This window comes from Scardinius erythrophthalmus, assembly GCF_964197995.2.
Source record: "Scardinius erythrophthalmus genome assembly, chromosome: 13".
Taxonomy (NCBI): domain Eukaryota; kingdom Metazoa; phylum Chordata; class Actinopteri; order Cypriniformes; family Leuciscidae; genus Scardinius; species Scardinius erythrophthalmus.
The window spans coordinates 5,965,482-5,984,099 of NC_138233.1; positions in this window are offsets into that span (position 1 = coordinate 5,965,482).

Below are 18,618 nucleotides of genomic sequence, written 5' to 3' on the forward strand. Positions count from 1 at the left end.
TGCTTCAAAGACTGGGAAAAATAGGGATGAACTAAAAAAAATCTGTCAATGACTTGTGCCATGTATTGGGCATTTCTTGGTTGGCCATCATGTGGTCCCATCATGCCATCTTTGACCTCCTCCTCCTCCTCCTCCTCCACCACCTCTTCATCTTATTCTTCCCTGTTAAGTAAGGACACTCTCATATGCCCTGACAAAAACTACAAAGATTCTCAAACTGCTGAGGTGAGCGGCTGCAGTCTGGACAACAGAAGATGGAGGCTGAGGCCTGGGAGGGTTGTTTGGAGGACTAGGAGATGGCAGATGAAACTGATAGTTCCTCTGAGCATGAAGGACCTGAGTCAGGCTCAGGTTGAGTTACCTCTACTCCTCCATGGATGTCAATACCACCCCAAATGCCATCTGAAGCACTTGTGCCAAGTATTAACAAGGCCTTTTCTTCCTTTGCTGTGAGAAGGGAGGACTCATTGGGCCCACCACCTGTTTTATTAAATGTTGTCCTCTGCAGTGCTCTTTTCCTTTTAGAAAGGCTTTCCACTTCTTCCTGGCCTCCTTCTCTCATCTTTTAATGCCCCTAGCTGCAGTCAGTTTTCTAGCAATATCCTCCTATAATAATACGTTTGTATAGCTCCACCTCCTCTAAAATGACATTAATTTCCTCTTTTAGAAAAAAGATATTTCTTAGTTTTTTTGGTTCAGCCATTTTGCTGGTGTCTCCACCCGTAGGTTTGTGCTTTTTATAGATTTCAAAATACAAGCGTGTGCTATAATTACGAGCCATTCTACAAGGTGACATTTCAGCACTCGACAAACGGACAGCGACTCCTAAGTAGCACTTAAAGCACAGCTGCGTGCGATCGTGCTAAGTCCGTTTTTGTGAAGCGCACGTGAAATGAACCCGAACGTTTGTAAAGTCGCTCGTAGAAAATCCTCGTAAGTGCTAAGATCCATCGTTATCTGGAAACGCAGCCCAGGTCAGTAACTCTGTGAGAGAAAAACAGCCTGTTGAAAGGACAGTCAAGCTTTTAGCCTCTAATGCTGAGAGTGTGTGTTTAATATAATGATGACATTAAGACATTAGTGTTCTCCTCTAAAGCACAACACTCTCACAGGTTTTTTTCTCTTTAAGCCTAAGAAGCGTGAATGAAAAGCACAGAGATCAATAGTTTGAGTCGTGTTGTGTTGGCGTTAGGCGCAGGATGACAGTCGCCATGGGAACCGGGTCAAAGGGCCAAGGGGAGCATCACTGGGTGAAAACAAGATCAAGTCAAGTAGCTAACAGGCTAACTGGGGAATAACGCAGACACACAGCAATAATAATAACAGTTACGCCATTCTAATGAGACGCCACTAGGATTAGCATATTATCTGTACCCACAACACCTAGCGCTAGAAGATGAGGCGTTTGTGAATAGTAGAAAAGGGAGTGAATTGTGAGGCTAAGGATGCAATGTATTAACCTAAAAGTGAATATTGAAGCTAGATGTAAACATAACATGTTTGTAGAATCAATCATAATATGATGTGGTAGTAGTGTGTCTCAATACTACTAGTGTGTGTGTGTGTGTGTATACATTAATACAGTAACAAATGTATTGCTCATTGTTAGTTAATGTTAGTTAATACATTTTATTATAATGTTAGTTAATACAATTTACAAATTTATTGTATAGAGTTGTCACTAAAATCTGAATAATTCAACCGTTTCACTTTTTCCAAAGAACTCAATCATATTTACAATTGATTTGGCATTTATGGCCACAATTTATATTTTTTTATAACAAATAATTGCTGTCCAATACCACTGCCATTATCATCATACCAAGCATTTCATAAAACTATTATCCTCGTTTTTCCCAGTTCCATCAAAAGTTTCAAGTTTCTAGTTGGACACAAGTTCAAATTTAAAGAGTAGCTTACCAAACCAATTAGTAAATGAGAATTTTAATTTGTTTCCATTAGGGATGGGCATAATTAATCGACGATCGATAATCGATCGTTAAGAATTTCGTCGATCACGTTTATTTGTTATCGATTAATCTAATGCAGGTTGCGTTGCGTAGTGTGAGTCTTGAAGCAATGGAATTGATTTTAGCGCGGAGGTACCTGTGCATCCCGGCAACGTCATTCCCCTCAGAGCGGGTGTTTTCAGCGGCTGACTGGCTGTCACCAGGTTGCGGTCGCATCTGATCCCAGATCATGTCAACATGCTTATCTTTCTCAACAGAAATCAGTGGACTGGTGCAGAAGTTCTATGGGAACTTCATGCGTTTTCTCAGATCGGATAGCTATCTGATTTATCAAAACGATTCCATTTACACCCGGTCATATGTGTTTTTGCAAAACGGATATAAATCCGATCTTGAATTCCCGCGCTACATATTTAAATTGTTGCACGTCCAAAGCAACTGATATGGGCTGCATTTTATTGATCATCAGCGAAAATTTCTAAATCAAAGTCTGCAACAATATTGCCGCAACAGCCCTGGTAAGATCATTTCGGTTCTTTACTTTTAATGAAGATGATTGTGTTTTGATGAATGACTTTCACTTTGATTTGCGATAGTTTGCACGTTGGCTTGAATAGATGCTCATCTGTGGTGATGCGTGTTCCAGTAACGCCGTCATATCTGGCTATAACATGACATATAGCCTAGGCCTATAAAACGCTCTCACATGTTTATTTCTTAGCATTTTTGGGATAAGTCAAATTTACATATGTAGTTTCAACAACCAGATGCATTTACTCTTGTCCAGTTTCGTCTGGAATGCGTCTCAGATCTCCTCCTGAAGTGGTTTGAGCGATCGGGTTTAAATCCGCCTCGAATGCGTTTTGGAGGGCATTTACATTTGGTCTTTTCACGATCGGATAGTTATCCGATCACAGAAAACGGATGAAGTGGCCATGGGTCTCTGTTTAAGAACGCCGGCTCGCTGTTCCGCTGTTTTAGAGCACTGCAGGGCATCTTCAAGTCTAACGTTACCGAACGTGCAGTTTCACTGCCACAAGTTGATCTTCTTGTAATAAAGATCTCATCGAGGACAAACAAACTGTATTTTTGTATTTTCATTGCATTTTTAATTTATAAAAAGTTGAAGAAATAATGAATTTCAATATAAAAATATTAATGATTAATCGATAGTCGATCGTTAATTCTCCCGACGATCGACTAAGAAAATTTAATCGAATGCCCATCCCTAGTTTCCATGCATTTTACTTAATCTGAAATGAACTGACTGCTAACTTAAGTGTCATGTCATTTGGATTAAACTTTTTTCAAGATTCTCAATTGAAGAATCACTCAAATATAAACACACACATTTTGCACTAAACAGTCTCACCTCATATTTAGTTAACACTTATCACCTGACAAACAAAGGTGACAAACTAAAATAATACTTTTTCAGCTTCTACTAATAAATAGCTCTGTGATTATCACCTACTTGAGAAGCGTCTCAAGTCATCCATGAAACTGACTGCACACACACTCACACTGAATCATGAATCATGTGCACATTAAACATCCATCACATTGATACTGATTTCTGATTGGCTACTGCCATCCATCAATCACTCGGCTGACAGGTGTTGTTTGTAAAGGCAGGCCGCCCCGCCCTGCTCGTTGTCATAGTGACCCCAGGTTGACAGACAGGTTGATGGATGGCCTGAGAGTCCACAAGGCCACCGGTGAAGCAGCGGAGGATTAAGCGTACTGATAAATGCCACATATCAACGCCACTCACACATACGAAACAAAACTTGTTCTGAATCACACATACAGATTGGCCTTTTTAACCAGGATCACCGAAGGGGAAAACACACACACACACAGCTCTATCTGTGTCTCTGTGTTATTGGCCTCAAGCTCCATTTAAATGTCAGGCACTTTCAGCTGAAACGGTTTCTTTTATATAACGGGAGCAAAGCTGTGCAAATGTTAATAGGGTGTGTGTGTGTGTGTGTGTGTGTGTTTTACCCAGTAACAGAGCGAGGCTCACAGAAAGGCAATACACTGCGACACTTGAAAACATTGTCAACATCGCTGCGACCATTTCACAACTTAACACCCATTTCTTGCTAACAGAGAACAATTTTATTGCTCAGAAACTTGAAGGGGTAGTTTAAACATAAATGAAGATTGTGCCATCGTCATCATCTACACTTAGGTGTAGAAAGAAATCATTTTCACTCAAAACGGCTAGTAAATTGCACAAACAATTACAAAGAAAAGGCAAGTAACACTGAATTAAACATTACATTTTGAAGTAGAAAAACTGATTGAGTATTTTCTAGTAAAACATACTCCAATAATCTTAAAATTAAGTTTTATTTACAACTCCGAAAAATATTTTTTCACAGTGCGCTCACCCTCATGTCTTTCCAAAATTATATGGTTAACTAACATCAACTAACAATGAGCATAATATTTGTGACAGTATATATTAATGTTTGTTAATGTAAATAAAAATACAGCTGTTCATTGTTAGTTCATCTTAGCTCAAGTCCATTAAAAATATCAACAGATTTTAATAATGTATAGGTAAATGTTGAAATTAACACAAACTACGAATAATTAATGCTTTAGAAGTATTTTTCAAAGTAAGTTTGTTGAATAAAGTAGTTAACTAACATGAACTAATGGGACCTTATTGTAAAGTGTTACCCCTTAAATTAAGATATATCTACGGTGACTGGGAGGGGACATGTTCGGTTCACTTAGTTTTGTCGTGGCCACTACATATAAACTCGTGGGAACGTGATATTAAGTCGTGGGCACGAGATCGTATGTTGAGCGAACGACATCCGTTCCTCGTGGCCACGACTTAATATGTTGAGGGAACGACATCCGTTTCTCGTGGCTACCAGTTTTATAACATTTGGGAACCGAATCTTCACACGCGACACAGGCTCTCCTTTTACCCCGGTCATAATTTACTTTGTTATTTGTTAATTTAAGTTTCTCATAATTTGTTTTTGTTTATTGCCTTAAACGGGACTTTATTCGTGACCCGAGTATTTCATTCAAGCCAGCCAATTTCCAAAGAAAAAGCCCATTCAACTTAAGAATGTGCTTCAGGTGTCTTTCACTTGCATATCCATGTCTAAATGCCAGAGACCGCACTATATCTTTATATGACATTCCTAATTGAAAGTAAAATGTTATCATCAGTCATCTCCATCTCCGAGTGCTGTGTATGGTTACAGTATTGACCGGTGTGGTACCCTCAACATAACCTCAACATGTCGTTCTCTCAAAATATGAAGTTGTGGCCACGAGAAAAATATATCGTTCCCTCAACATGTCCCCTCCCGGTCACCGTACATATCCTATGCAACAGAATTGTAATTGTTGTGATGTTTCAGTGAACTGATATGCTGCTCTGAGGAAATATGAGTTACTGCAGTAACCTTTACCAGCCTGAAGTCCTCGAATCAGTCCTGCTATTTCCTGCTGCTTTTGTAATTTGTTCCCTGTCATTCAAAATGACACGTACACACAGCAGACAATCTACAGCGGTGCAGGTCTCTGTGCACTGTACCTTATTAGAGTCTCTCACACACACACACACACACACACACAGGCTCAGCAGAACTGAAGTCCTTCACCTCATTGGTTGTCCTCTGGAGCTTCGCTCAACATACTCAATGAATCCTGCACATCCAAACAGCTTCTTTCTGTCCACACACTTGTTTTCATTTACTTGAACCCACAAAACACACATAGCTCTTCAATGACAATGCAAATCATAAATCTGAGCTTTTCTGTTCATGTCCAAGTCAATCCGTCAGTGTTTGACATCTTTCCTGCATACAACTGATGTTCATGTGGCGTTACAGGGCATTTCTGAAGTTTCTTTCTGTCAGACTTTATAAAACTTCCACTGACACACCGCTGTGAATCGATTAAAGAGTTGTGGGATTTCATAGGCAATTTAGTATAGCATGTTTTTGGATATTACCCAACTCTGCATCCTGCTACTGGTGCCCTATAGTGTCAAACAAATGTATAAACCAGTGTTATAACTAGCAACCAATATAACTTACCGAGGCAAGTGGGAAGAAAAGCCAAAAAAAACATTTTAAATTACCATAACACAATATTACTTAGCCACTTACAATATGTTAAAAAATATATATGATATATCACAAGTTGTTCACTACCAGTGTTTCCCCTAAAAAGATTTCCAGCAGCGGTGCTGTTACGTGCCGGAGGTCGTTACCAAGCCCCGCGCGCGGGGGGGACGCATGCACGTGGCCAGATGCTGTCCTTGTAGCCTATTCCTCAGGTCTATCTTCACCTAGAAATAAAGGTGAATTTTTTCACTGAAAATTTTCAGTATTCTGTACCAATACCAGTTAAAATCCACGGTTCTCGGTTCTCCAATTTCGCAGTTCGTACCACTTTCTCTTCTTCCACAAGTGCTTGCGTGCCACGTTGCTACTATTATGTGCGCGCTTGCCGCGTGCATACAGTACATTTGAAATAACAAATTTGCACGCGCAAAAAACGCACTATGTGAACGGCCCCTTTTGGCAACGTGACATTGGCCTAATTGAAAATATTTCCATATGTGGCTCTTTCCTCCTTTCTTGTCAACAAGTGGATTCAGAGCCACTGCATTAGAAGCGGCGCCGGGCGCCATGTCTCAGTGTTTTTAGGTGTGTAAGTGAATGTCGTGATATTACTGATCGTGTGAAGATTTTGCAGCGGCGCTGAAAATCCATACATTGTAGGGGAAACACTGACTACTATACAAAAGTGTCACACATGGTAGTTTAGTAGACACGAGGAAGCAGATGAGATGTAGAAGTCTTTAATGAATAATCCACACGGAGTAACTCAGGCAGGCAACGTATCAACTGCAATACATAAAAAACTACCACATTTTGAACAGTAGTGTGCTTATAAAAAGGTCTGAAAATAGTTTAAATGATAATGGACATCATGTCAAAAAGGCATGTGTTGTACAACTTGTACTAAATCCAGAACATTCCTTTGAAGTAGTTTAAGTAAAATCAAGTGGAAAATAAAAGACAATTAAAAAAATGTCAGACAGTCTTTATGTGACTGAGCAGTTTAAAGCACTTGAAGCTCTTCAGATTCAGCAGAATCAGACTGAACCAAACATTATAAACTGAAACCAGGGCCGTTTTTACTATTTCGGTGCACTAGGTGAGATCCCTACAGGTATTTTTAAATAATACTAATCTCAGGATGTATTTAAAGAAAAATAAATTTACAATACACATCAGAACAATTATATACTGAATTATTTAGTTTACTTGCAACATTCCTTGAATTTAATAAAATAAAATAAATTAAATTACCAAACAAAATGTTATATATATAACTGCATTTTCGTTACAGACATTTTAATTTGGCAGATCTTGCCATATAATTATATAAACGCTTTATATTTCTAGTAAATTAAAACGTTTTATTCCCAGTATGTTTTAAACAAAATGTAGTGTCAATAAGTTAAAGTGTTAACACATCAAGTTCATGAGTTTCCATAATTTTTCATAATTTTTCCATAATTGTTTTAATTAGCTTTCACTTTGTGTCAGAAATAATATGTGGTAGGCTTAACAAATATGCAAAATAGTTCAAATCATATCTTTGTGAGACTGAATGTTTTTAGTTATGACAAAGATTACGAGGCATTAGGACTGGGCAATATATATATATATATATATATATAAAAATCTCGATATTGTCAACATTTTTACGATATTCTATATACATCTTTATATGTTTGCATTTTCTTAAAAAAAAAAAAACATGATTTTCTTTTGCCCCCATTAAAAAAAATAAAATAATAATTTTTAGAAAGAATTGTAGATTCTATTGTTGCAAAGAAAATAGAAATGTTTATTGCAAATTTGAGCAGTTAAAAAAAAATCTGTGATCATTTCCTGCTTTTTAATAAATGAACACATGTAAATGTAACTGAAGTAGAGCAAAACAAGTACAGAGAGTGCATTCTGCGATGATCTCCCCGGTGTAATTTCTTCCCACTTTTTACTATTTCTTGCATATGGCGCAAGAGAATGAATCGACCAGCTTTATTCGTTTAGGGACGACAGGCCTACCAGATTTTTCGGCAGATGAAGAGGTGATGATGATGCCTCACAGAGTTTCATGCATTGCTTGCACAGGATTGAGGTGATGAAAGAGATTAGTGGTGCTACCACACTTTGTACCTATTATCTTCTAGCAGACCCTCCCCCACCTCATGTCTCTTGCACGGTAATACGTGACAAGATGAAAAGGGGATGTAATATTGGAAGTTTGGCGCGTTCTTTGGATAAGTATGCTTGAATTTGAAATATTCGATATTCACGATATTTTCAAATTCATCGTCGTCAAAATTATTGCAATATTATTGCTAATATTCGATATATCACCCACCCCTACGAGGCATGAAACAGTCAAGTTGAAAAAACACATTCAGGGCTTTGCTAAAATCATTCAGCTGCAGAAGTCCATGATAATTAAGCTGATGCAGTTACTTTAATAAAATCAGGTTGACTACTGTAATCTCATCCACAGCTGTCAATTACATTTCATCATCTAAGATTTATTAAATAATTAAAGGAGATTTAGGCATGCAGTTTCAACCACAGCACAAAACACTCGCTAATCAATTACAGGACAAGCAGACCTGAAAAAACTGAATGCCACCATTTCTGCTACACATGCCGAACTGAAATAAAACTGTCACTGAATTACTCTGAAACGTCTGATCAGTTATACAGTAAATGTCATATTACATGCACAAAATTCAGCATGATTGGAAGGGAGGTGCTGTTAAAGGATGTTTTATTCTGTCAGATCAACACGTGTGTGTGCCACGGACGCAGCAGCGGAGCGCTTTATGTAGTGATTGTGAAGCAAACTTCATCAAAGAGAAGAGAAAAATCAAAAGGAGTCCAGTGTGAGAATATTTTAATAAAGGAGACACTGTGATTCGCTGCTGCGCTCTGAATTAGCAGCACAGTTTGATCCATGAGAACTAAAAAGAAAAATCAGACAAGAAACTGAAACTCTGCTACAGCTCGCAGTGAACTAAGAAAACGCAAACAAACTAAAGACCCACTTCTAGCTAGCAGCAGTTAAACTATACAGGTAGGTATGAGTGTATTTCGACATGACGGAAATAGAAACCATGCAATGTCTTGAAAAGAACTGCAAAGTAGTTAAAACAATTAAAAATGATGAAAAACTGAAAAAAAAAAAAAACAGTGACCAATTACATGATATAGATTATAAACTTTCTAATAAACAAACATTTCAACCTAAAATCTCAATGTTCACAATCACATACATGTTCAGGGCCTGAATTTCGTTTGGAGGAATTCCCTAATGTGACTCTTATATGAGGATTTTATTAATTTGAGGGGGGAATTGGCCATTTTTAAACATATTTTTTCATATAAGTAACTAAATATTATTATCTCATGCTCACTTATGCTCACTCAATGTATTTTACAATGCAGAAATTTTGTTGCAGTAGCTTACAGAAAGCACAAGCTTGATTTCAAACTTTAAATTGAATTTACAAAAAAGCAAGAAAAACACATAAATTAAATAATCAAATATGAATTAACACTACATAGTCTTAACTGTATCAATTAAATATAGATTAAACCTTATTAAAGCTACAAAAGTCATTCAGTCAAGAGTAGATCAGTGAAGAGCAGTGATTTTCTCTTTTTGTTTTGTTTTGTTCGAGTAACATTAATGACACAGCAGCAGGGATATTAGTTTGCCGTCACTTTAAAAGTGAATGCATGGATTCAAGACATTACCGACTGTGTTTACGTGATAACTCACCAAGACGGCCATTTTGACATAATTTTGTGTGAATTTGACCGCTTAAGTGCAATAAGCAGTGAACAAATGACTCTATTTGACACCCGCGGGCTGTTTGAGAGGCTTTATTATGTGTGCTGTGCAAGCTTTGGCTGAGGGCAACGTGCAGCTCTCTTGTAGTGCAGACGTGATGTGCTGATGTGAAGCCATTTGTGCGTTTTGAGAGTGAGAGAGAATGCGTGGTGCTGCTGAATCACTCACACATCAATATAATATAATATAATATATAAATCCTATTTTAATTGTTCAGTTGTTCTAAACTGCTTTCTATGTTGTTTTAATGCTTTGGTAAGACAAAATATACTTCTGTCAAGCCAATAAAGCTATTTGAATTGAATTGAACTGAACTGAACTGAATTGAATTGAATTGAATTGAATTGAATTGAATTGAATTGAACTGAACTGAATTGAACTGAACTGAATTGAACTGAACTGAATTGAATTGAATTGAACTGAATTGAATTGAATTGAATTGAATTGAATTGAATTGAGAGTAAATAAAAGTTATACGCTAATGATGCAAACAGGTATCTAAGGCCTCGCGTTTACACTGCAGGTCTTGATGCCCAATTCTGATTTGTTACCTTTATCCGATTTTTTTCACCGTCCGTTTACACGTTCTTTCAACTGTGACCCATATCCGATTCATGTGTTTATACTTGCCATACTATCTGAAACATCGTGCATGCTTAAAGGGTTAAATTCTCTTGCACAGGTGGATGAACGCAAAATATGCTTGATGCTAGCTCTGCGATATAAGCGAAGTTCGCCAAACATCACCATGATTTTGAGGTGGAGGAGGACGAAAAAGTGTTTTGTGCATATTGTGTTTAAATATTGGCTTTAACGAGGAGCAGTGGGGCCGAAATGTTAGGATGAGCAAGCCAACCTTTGATATGTTGTCAACGTTTGTCCACATTCCTCTCCTACGAAGACACGACATTTCGTCAGGCCATCCGTCCCTTTGCAGAAGTGCGTCGGGGTTGCTCTCGTCATTAAACTGCGGAGAAAATCTTATCTGCCTGTTTACATGACAGTCGCATTGGAACATATCTGATTTATTTTCACATATGAATGAGGCCTGAAACCGATCTCGAAATATCCGAACGCATGCGTTTTTTCCTGTTCACACGTTCATAGGACACATCCGATCTGTGTCACATATGAGCAAAAAATCGTAATCGGGTCACATTTCACTGACAGTGTAAACAAGGTCTAACATCACCACGGCAATTAGTCTCATTTTCCATGGCACGGAACGCTTGGTGTGATGGGAATTTACTTTGATCTGAAGAATAAAAAAAGGCTTGTGTGCGTGTGTGTGTATGTGTGTGTGTGTGTGTGGTGGGGGGGGGACTGTGCTGAGTAAGTGTGATATATTACAACACTAAAATGCTGTATTAAAGTCTCAAAAATGATGATGACGATACTCTGAGAGCTGAATAAAGGTGATGGATGGAAATATGGATGGAGTGAAGACTTTCTGTAATGGTGCAATACATCATAAGTGTGGTAAGGTAATAATATGAATATTTATGGGTTGTGGATGAGGATGATGTGAATATTTATGAGTTTGGGTGATTGTGGTCTCTAATGAAGTTAACGCTTATTTTGTTCTACAAGCTTTTTACAACCAGGAAAAGCATCAGAGAGAATTCGCGCACACACACACACACACACACAGTCACCTGAGTCCTGCTCCACATAGCTGGTTTGTGTGTGTGTTGGATACATAATGGGAATTTACAAAGCATCCTTTATCACAGCAACAGTGCCGCAATTTGAGAAAAGTTCACAGAAATCAAAAGAGACTGTGGATTCGATCAATAGCCGCATTTCCACTGCAGGAACTTCCCCCAGGAAAAAGGGACTTTGTGCTGGGACTCGGCGTGTTTCCACCGCAGGAACCACGGTCTAAATGAAGCTCCAGGTAAAAATGCCCCCCTCAGAAAGTCACTGTGGCGAGGTAGTACTTTTTAAAAGTTCAGGAACTTTCGGGGGTGAGACTTGGGCACTGAACATGCTGATTGGTTGACTCCACGCAGCATTTTATTTCAACCACCATTTTCAAAAGTCTGTTGCGGTGCGTGCAGTAAGAGGTGTTCGCTATTCGAATTAACAATGGAGTTTAAAAAAATACAATCAATAGACCGACGACAAGGTTCAGGCTTTATTAAGCTTATATGCAGAGGACGAAATCCAGCAGGAACTGGAAAGTCGCGCGCATTCCTACATCACCGGACTAACCTAATATAATATGGCAATATGTTTCATGAGCGGCAAATCAGCAAATCAGAATGATTTCTGAAGGATCATATGACACAGAAGACTGGAGTAATGATGCTGAAAATTTTTAAATAAAAAGACTGAATTAAAAAGACTGTCTGAATCTGCACTGCATTATATAAAAATCATTACGAAAAGAGAAGTTGCCCTGGCGTGACACAGAACACTTGACTTACTGTAGACCTTTAACCCTCTGAGGTCTGAGCTGTTTTCTGGGCCCTGGAGGTGTTCTGACATGCTCTGACATTTGTGGTTATTTCTGTTACTTGTGACATTTTCATGGCTAAAGTCTAATTACACTGTATTCAGCACAAACTCTGCTACAATAATATATCAGCAGCATGTATGTAAAAGTTTGTAGTTTTGAGATAATGACATTTATGCGTGGTTTGTGAAAATACAAAAATAAATTCTCACTGAAATAAGGTCATGAAACCCATACTGATTATTTCTTCACAAGACTTTTGAAAATTGTATCACGTAGCCTAGAATATTTGCTCTAAAACTATGTGAGAATCACCCTGACTGCTCATTCAGAGAAGACAATATATTGATTTAAAAATTTTACGACGTGTTTTGTGTTAGAAAGCAATATGCGAAGGGGCGGATCACCTCATTAATATGAAAGCTTTCCACACCTGAGAAAGACAAAGAACCTCCCTAATGGCCCTATTAGGAGCTTATCAGGGCCCATCATTCTGACCAACCTTGCACAAAGAATGAGGAGATTTAAAAAAGAATGGCTTTTAAAATTGTTTGGATTTATTTACAACACAACATAATCCAAAGATACACAACAAAAAAGCACTTATTGAAGAAAGAGACCTTTGTGCCATTCCTAAAAACATTGTACATACCTTTCATTTTCTAAGGTGTTTGATTTTCACTTTACCATGTTCATGTACTGTGACATGTACTGTGAATGTTTAAGTCAGCAGGACTCAGTGGCATCTGGGCCCTGAAAAAAAAAAAAAAAAAAGAACATACTAATATCAAGAGAAAGGCCTGCACGATTTTGGGAATACATTTTAGATTTTTCTTGTTAAAATTGCTTTTTAAAATTCACAGAATACACACACACACTCACACAAATGTTTCCAACAACATATAATGAACACCAGGTTTGTTGTGCCTTGTAGGTATAGGCTATGCGCAGTGCTGCATAAAATAATAACAATATAGCAGCCTATATATATTTTCAAAAAGATTTCAGTAACAACTAAGCTAGAGAAAAATATATTGATTATCATGTTACTTCAAATGTTTCCATTCGTTATGATGATATGAAATGAGATAATAGTAAAAACATGAAGCCGTTTGGAGCGTTTTGCTTTTCCAAAATATGATACATTCAAACGCGATCACGATCAAAAATATGATACATTAAAACGCGATCGCGATCAAAAATATGATACATTAAAACGCGATTGCGATCAAATATAAAACATTATGGTTAGGCCTACCATATACATAGCCTATCTACGTTTGAGCAGATATCCACAAACACAGTAACAGTAAACACGGGTCTAAATATTATAATATTCACCATATATCTAGCAACAGTTCAACTGCAATGTGAAATTTATGCAACAATAGCAAACTAATATGTAAGAATTACTTACCTTATCTTTCTTGTCTTCAAATATCGTTCTTCTTCTTCTGATGTAAATCCAATGTAAGCTCAGGCACGTCTTTCAAACTCGACGAAAAGTGAAGTGAAGTGTTTTGTTGTTGAGGTAATGAGGGCGATCGCGTTCCATGTGGAGATTTGCATGTGAATATCTTTTGCGCGAGTGGGCGTGGCCGAATTAAAAATAATTAGGAAGCGTTTGAGAAGCTGGAAATCTTGTTGGTTTTATACAAATTACTTAAACAGAGAATATTTGTTTTCGTTTTGAATCCGATCATTTAAAAGTACACACTTAAATGTTTATAAAGGTGTATGGCTCATAAATGTGTGACAAGTATTCGCTGAGTTTTGTTTCAGTTTATAGACATGCTCAAGAAAAAAAAGTTCACCGCGACGGAGAGGCAGAACGCACACACTGTTTATTTTCTTTATTTTACAAAAGCACAATGTTTTGATTTGATTGGAAGTGGACACATACAAAAGTAGAAATACCACAGATTCTTTTTTTATATTTATTTTTTCTGTATGACCATAAATGACGGAGAAATTTAAGTTTATAGTGCTACAATGTGGAGAAAATCCAGCAAAACGCGCCGGCGCGTTTGTCGACCTCAGAGGGTTAAAGACTTGAGACCTTATGGACTGAGATGTCAAACTAAACAAGCTTCAAACAAACAAACAAATCCAGTGGCTAGTTCTTCCTCAGAAATTATTTTTTTCCTGTGATCGATAAAAACGGGTTAACCCTGACTCCTGGAAAATGGGTAAAAAGCCAATCAGTTTGGAGTTTGCCACTTTAAAAAGCATTTGCCATTTTTGGTCCATGGACAGAATTGTATTACCCTACATGCCTTTTAAACCTCCAGCTTTGTTTTCCCTGTGTAAACAAACCTGAATGGAATAACAAAGAGCAGAACTTATACAGAAATAATGAACTGTAGTCCAACCAATGGGTCACTGAAACCATAGAGTGTGTGCTTGTTATTGAGGACAGAAAAGCACTATTGGCCCTTTAAATATTTAATCTCAACCGAGAACGTTCAAAACACAAGGAGGCCACTGGTGTTTTGTCCCATCACAGACAAACACACACAGCGATGTCTCTAAAATATTTGCCTCTATGTGCATTTTCACTCCACTCCTCCAAAAAACAAAGTGCACAATATGTGGGGTGTGAGAGAGAAATAAAGAGAAAATGCATATCTTCTTTGTTTAATGCAGTTTACACAGTCCAAACTGCAGAAATACTCCCACACAAGAAAGTGTGAGAAACTTTCATTATGTAAGATCTAAGTAGTCTTAAATAAATTAACTCTCTATGAGTTTGTCCGTGTGCGTGGTGGGGGTGGGGGGGGGTATGCGGTTCACCAACGCACCTTTGCATATTCTCAGGTAAACGGACTGAACACACACACACACACATATCTTGGGTTGAAAGCACAGAGAGGAAACAAAAAACAGGATTGCAATTAAATTTCTTCACATAAATCACCCACGCAACTACAACACACAAATTGGCTCCCTTCCAAAACCGAAATCCACTGGGCCAAAAACTGAAATTGCTAATTTTAAAATGATTAACTATGACTTTAATTAATGTTATAATATTTGTAAGTGATTATATTAAATTCCTTTATTTGGTGTGTCTTAAACTAACTAGATCAACAAACACTATTCATAGTTTTCACGTGACGTCACACCCAGAACACGGAAAGGCTTTCCTCCAGTGCCCGCCAGTTATTTTTACCAGGTTTGTACTAAGCACTAATATAGTAAGACAGTGATATTAAAAGATCAATTTCAACATCTTATTGATGATGCATACTATGTACAGGCAAGCAGATGACCCAAATGCAATAACGTTTCTCGTTAGGCATTTTTCCATAGAAAACCATTATAAAGAAAACGCTTAACCATTTCGCTCATCTGCTCCCCTGTATATAGTATGCCTCCTAAATAAGATGTCCCGCTTTGTTTAGTGATTGAAATACAGTACTGCAGCAGGTGATGTATATGGACAAAGTCCCTTTAAAAGGGAACTGAAACGAAATAGGAAGTAAAGGTGATGTAACAGATGTGTTATCACTGTTATTTGTGGTAGGACACTTAAAACGGCTGAAGTAGTTACAAGGGGGGAAAACAGTGATGTTAGTTTGTTGTTTTGTTACTAGGGCACAGTCATCTTGAGCTTCAACGGTCCCTGACGTCACTGGCATGATAGGCTACCTTGACAGCTCCAGCAAAATGGCGAAAAACAAATCCTGTAAACAAGTTCCACTCACCTCTTAGTTGTTATCATGATGTTCACCTTCACCGTAGATCACCTTGCTAAATTAATCCGACATGAAGGATGCTATGCAATATAAGCAATATCCATCGACGACACCCGCAAGATACTTGTCAGTGTGATTTCAGCCGTTATCAAACTGTGTATGAGAGACGCGGCGGCGCGCCTTGCCAGTTTAAATTTGACGAGCACACACGCCTAAACGCAATGCACAGACAGCCAGCTGTCACAGCGCGTGCAGTGCACTAAACTAAATTCTCTTTATCGTCTTATTGCATTTAAAGTGTCCAAACCACAAGGTTCACATAAACAGTTGGTTTTGTCTTAAGTTGATGTAAACATCTGTAAGAAATTGTGTATGTGTATCAGTATATTCTAGATCCCTGCATTACTGTAGTTTAAGTGACAGCAGTCTATAAGAATCAGTATACGTTTCATTCATACAGTGAAGAATATGCAGTTTTATTATTTCAGTTGATGATTCAAATTCTTACTTAAATGCTGTTTTTAGTGTTAACTTGTACAGTACCAGTACGGTACCTGTATGCCAGTGACGTCATCGAACACGGCTGCGCTCTGATAACAACAAATGTAAAATTCAGTATTGGGAAAAACTTCATATGTTTTGTTTTTAATATTATTTTTGAATTAATTTGTTTACAATTTTAATAACCAACATGTTATCGAATTATATTTTGTTCGTTTCAGTTCCCCTTTAAGGCAAGTCATTTCACTTGGCGGCCATCTTTGAAATGCCTCACGTGCAGCTCTATCAGTCATGCAACTACAGCTCCTATCTCTCTGAATAAAGAAATTCTCCAAAGCTGTTAACCAAGCTTAAGATTAAATTTCATATTTGAAATCACCAATGAAATCTGACAATAACCGTCTCATAAACTTAGTTTATAAACGCTCAAATCATGACAAAAAATGCATTTTTCAGGTTAGACCAGCCAATTCGCATGTGCAGTCCTAAGGGCACGTCTCAGAACACTGACTGTTTCTATAGCAAGCAGAGCTTTTAACGGCAGCTGCAGTGATGCAATGACTTTACCAACTGACCTATCGGTAAGCCCCTCCCCTCAAACGCACATGAGCCAATGGCAGTTGAGTATCAGTTGCACGGGACCGAAACTCGGACATCTTTAGGTTTCAGCGCCATAGAGAAACATTAAATGTTTAATGGTGTTTATGCTACAACGATGTGCCTGGGGTACTTGTAAAACTGAATCCAGGTATCCTGAGAGGATGGGCATGGGTATTCATGTATTGAATTATCGTACTTTGCGTGCGTTTACCAGCGCGTTTCAAAAGTGTGATAAGATTTGCGCGAACGGACCAATTATCTGTGCAATATGACTGAAGCACGGTTTATTTATAATATCAATGATGTGGGCGAAGTAAACTTGTTTCCTAAGGATTCAATCTTGGGACAAGGTTTTCACATTGACAGCTGTCATTGTAAGACAGTTAGGAACTCTGTTTGTTTGTCTGAGTTAGCAACAGTAACTAAGGGGGGCAGGGCTTCCCGATAGGTCAATTGGCGATTGGCTCTTTATTTAAAGTGTAACTTGCAGGTTAAAGTTTTCACGAAGATAATGCAATGTGCTTATTAAACATAAAGATAAGAACCGCCCACCATTGTTTTGTATGTTTTTTATACCAAAATGCTGAATATAATATGAAAAGTTGGTACTTTTTACAGTGGTTTTAAGCGCTCCCTCTCCCTTCCACTAGGCTGGGCGTGACGTCATAAGAGGAACTCCAAGCCTAGAGTTACCGTTAGTCTATGGCAAGTAGGCTAACTTTAGCAGTTATATTGGAGACCTAGCTAGCAAAAATGGTTAACTATTGTGTTTGTGCGGGAACCTCCACGGCGTTCAGAGTTCGGTTGCTCGGCACTCCGTGGTTTTTGTTCATCTTTCGTTAACTGGACCCCGCCGCAGAAACACACTTGCCCTCCCGCGGCTGTGCGCTCATCCACCTTGAGCTCGGTCCGTCCAAAAATGCTTTTCTCGGCTTAATCCAGTTAAAGGCGCGTATCTCGCGACAGCTCCGTGTCGTTGCGGAGTTGCGTTTTAGCACTGACAATATCGCGTTCTGTCAGCAGATGCCGGCAAAGCGCCATTGTGCCTGTGCAGTGTGTGCATGTCTACAGCTATGATTAGGACTACTGACACGATGTAAGTAAATAATGTCTTCAGTCGTTGTCCCTCCTTGCTATTCTACATGACGGCAAGATTTTGAAAAGACTTTGGCTTGTTCCCTAATGTTATCAGTCTCCCAGTCGTTCTCCAAATAGCCACAAACCGTAGGAATCTAGCAGAGTATGGGTTGCGAGTGCCTCTTATGACGTCATCACCCAGTCACTGTAAAAAACACGCTACCTTTGAAGAAACCCCAATAAATGTTATTTTAACGCATTTTAAGACAGAAATTTTTACATATATACATATTGAGCACTTTAATTTACACATTAATTGGTTGTGGTGGTTAACCTGCAATTTACACTTTAAAAGATGGGACTTGTGCCACCA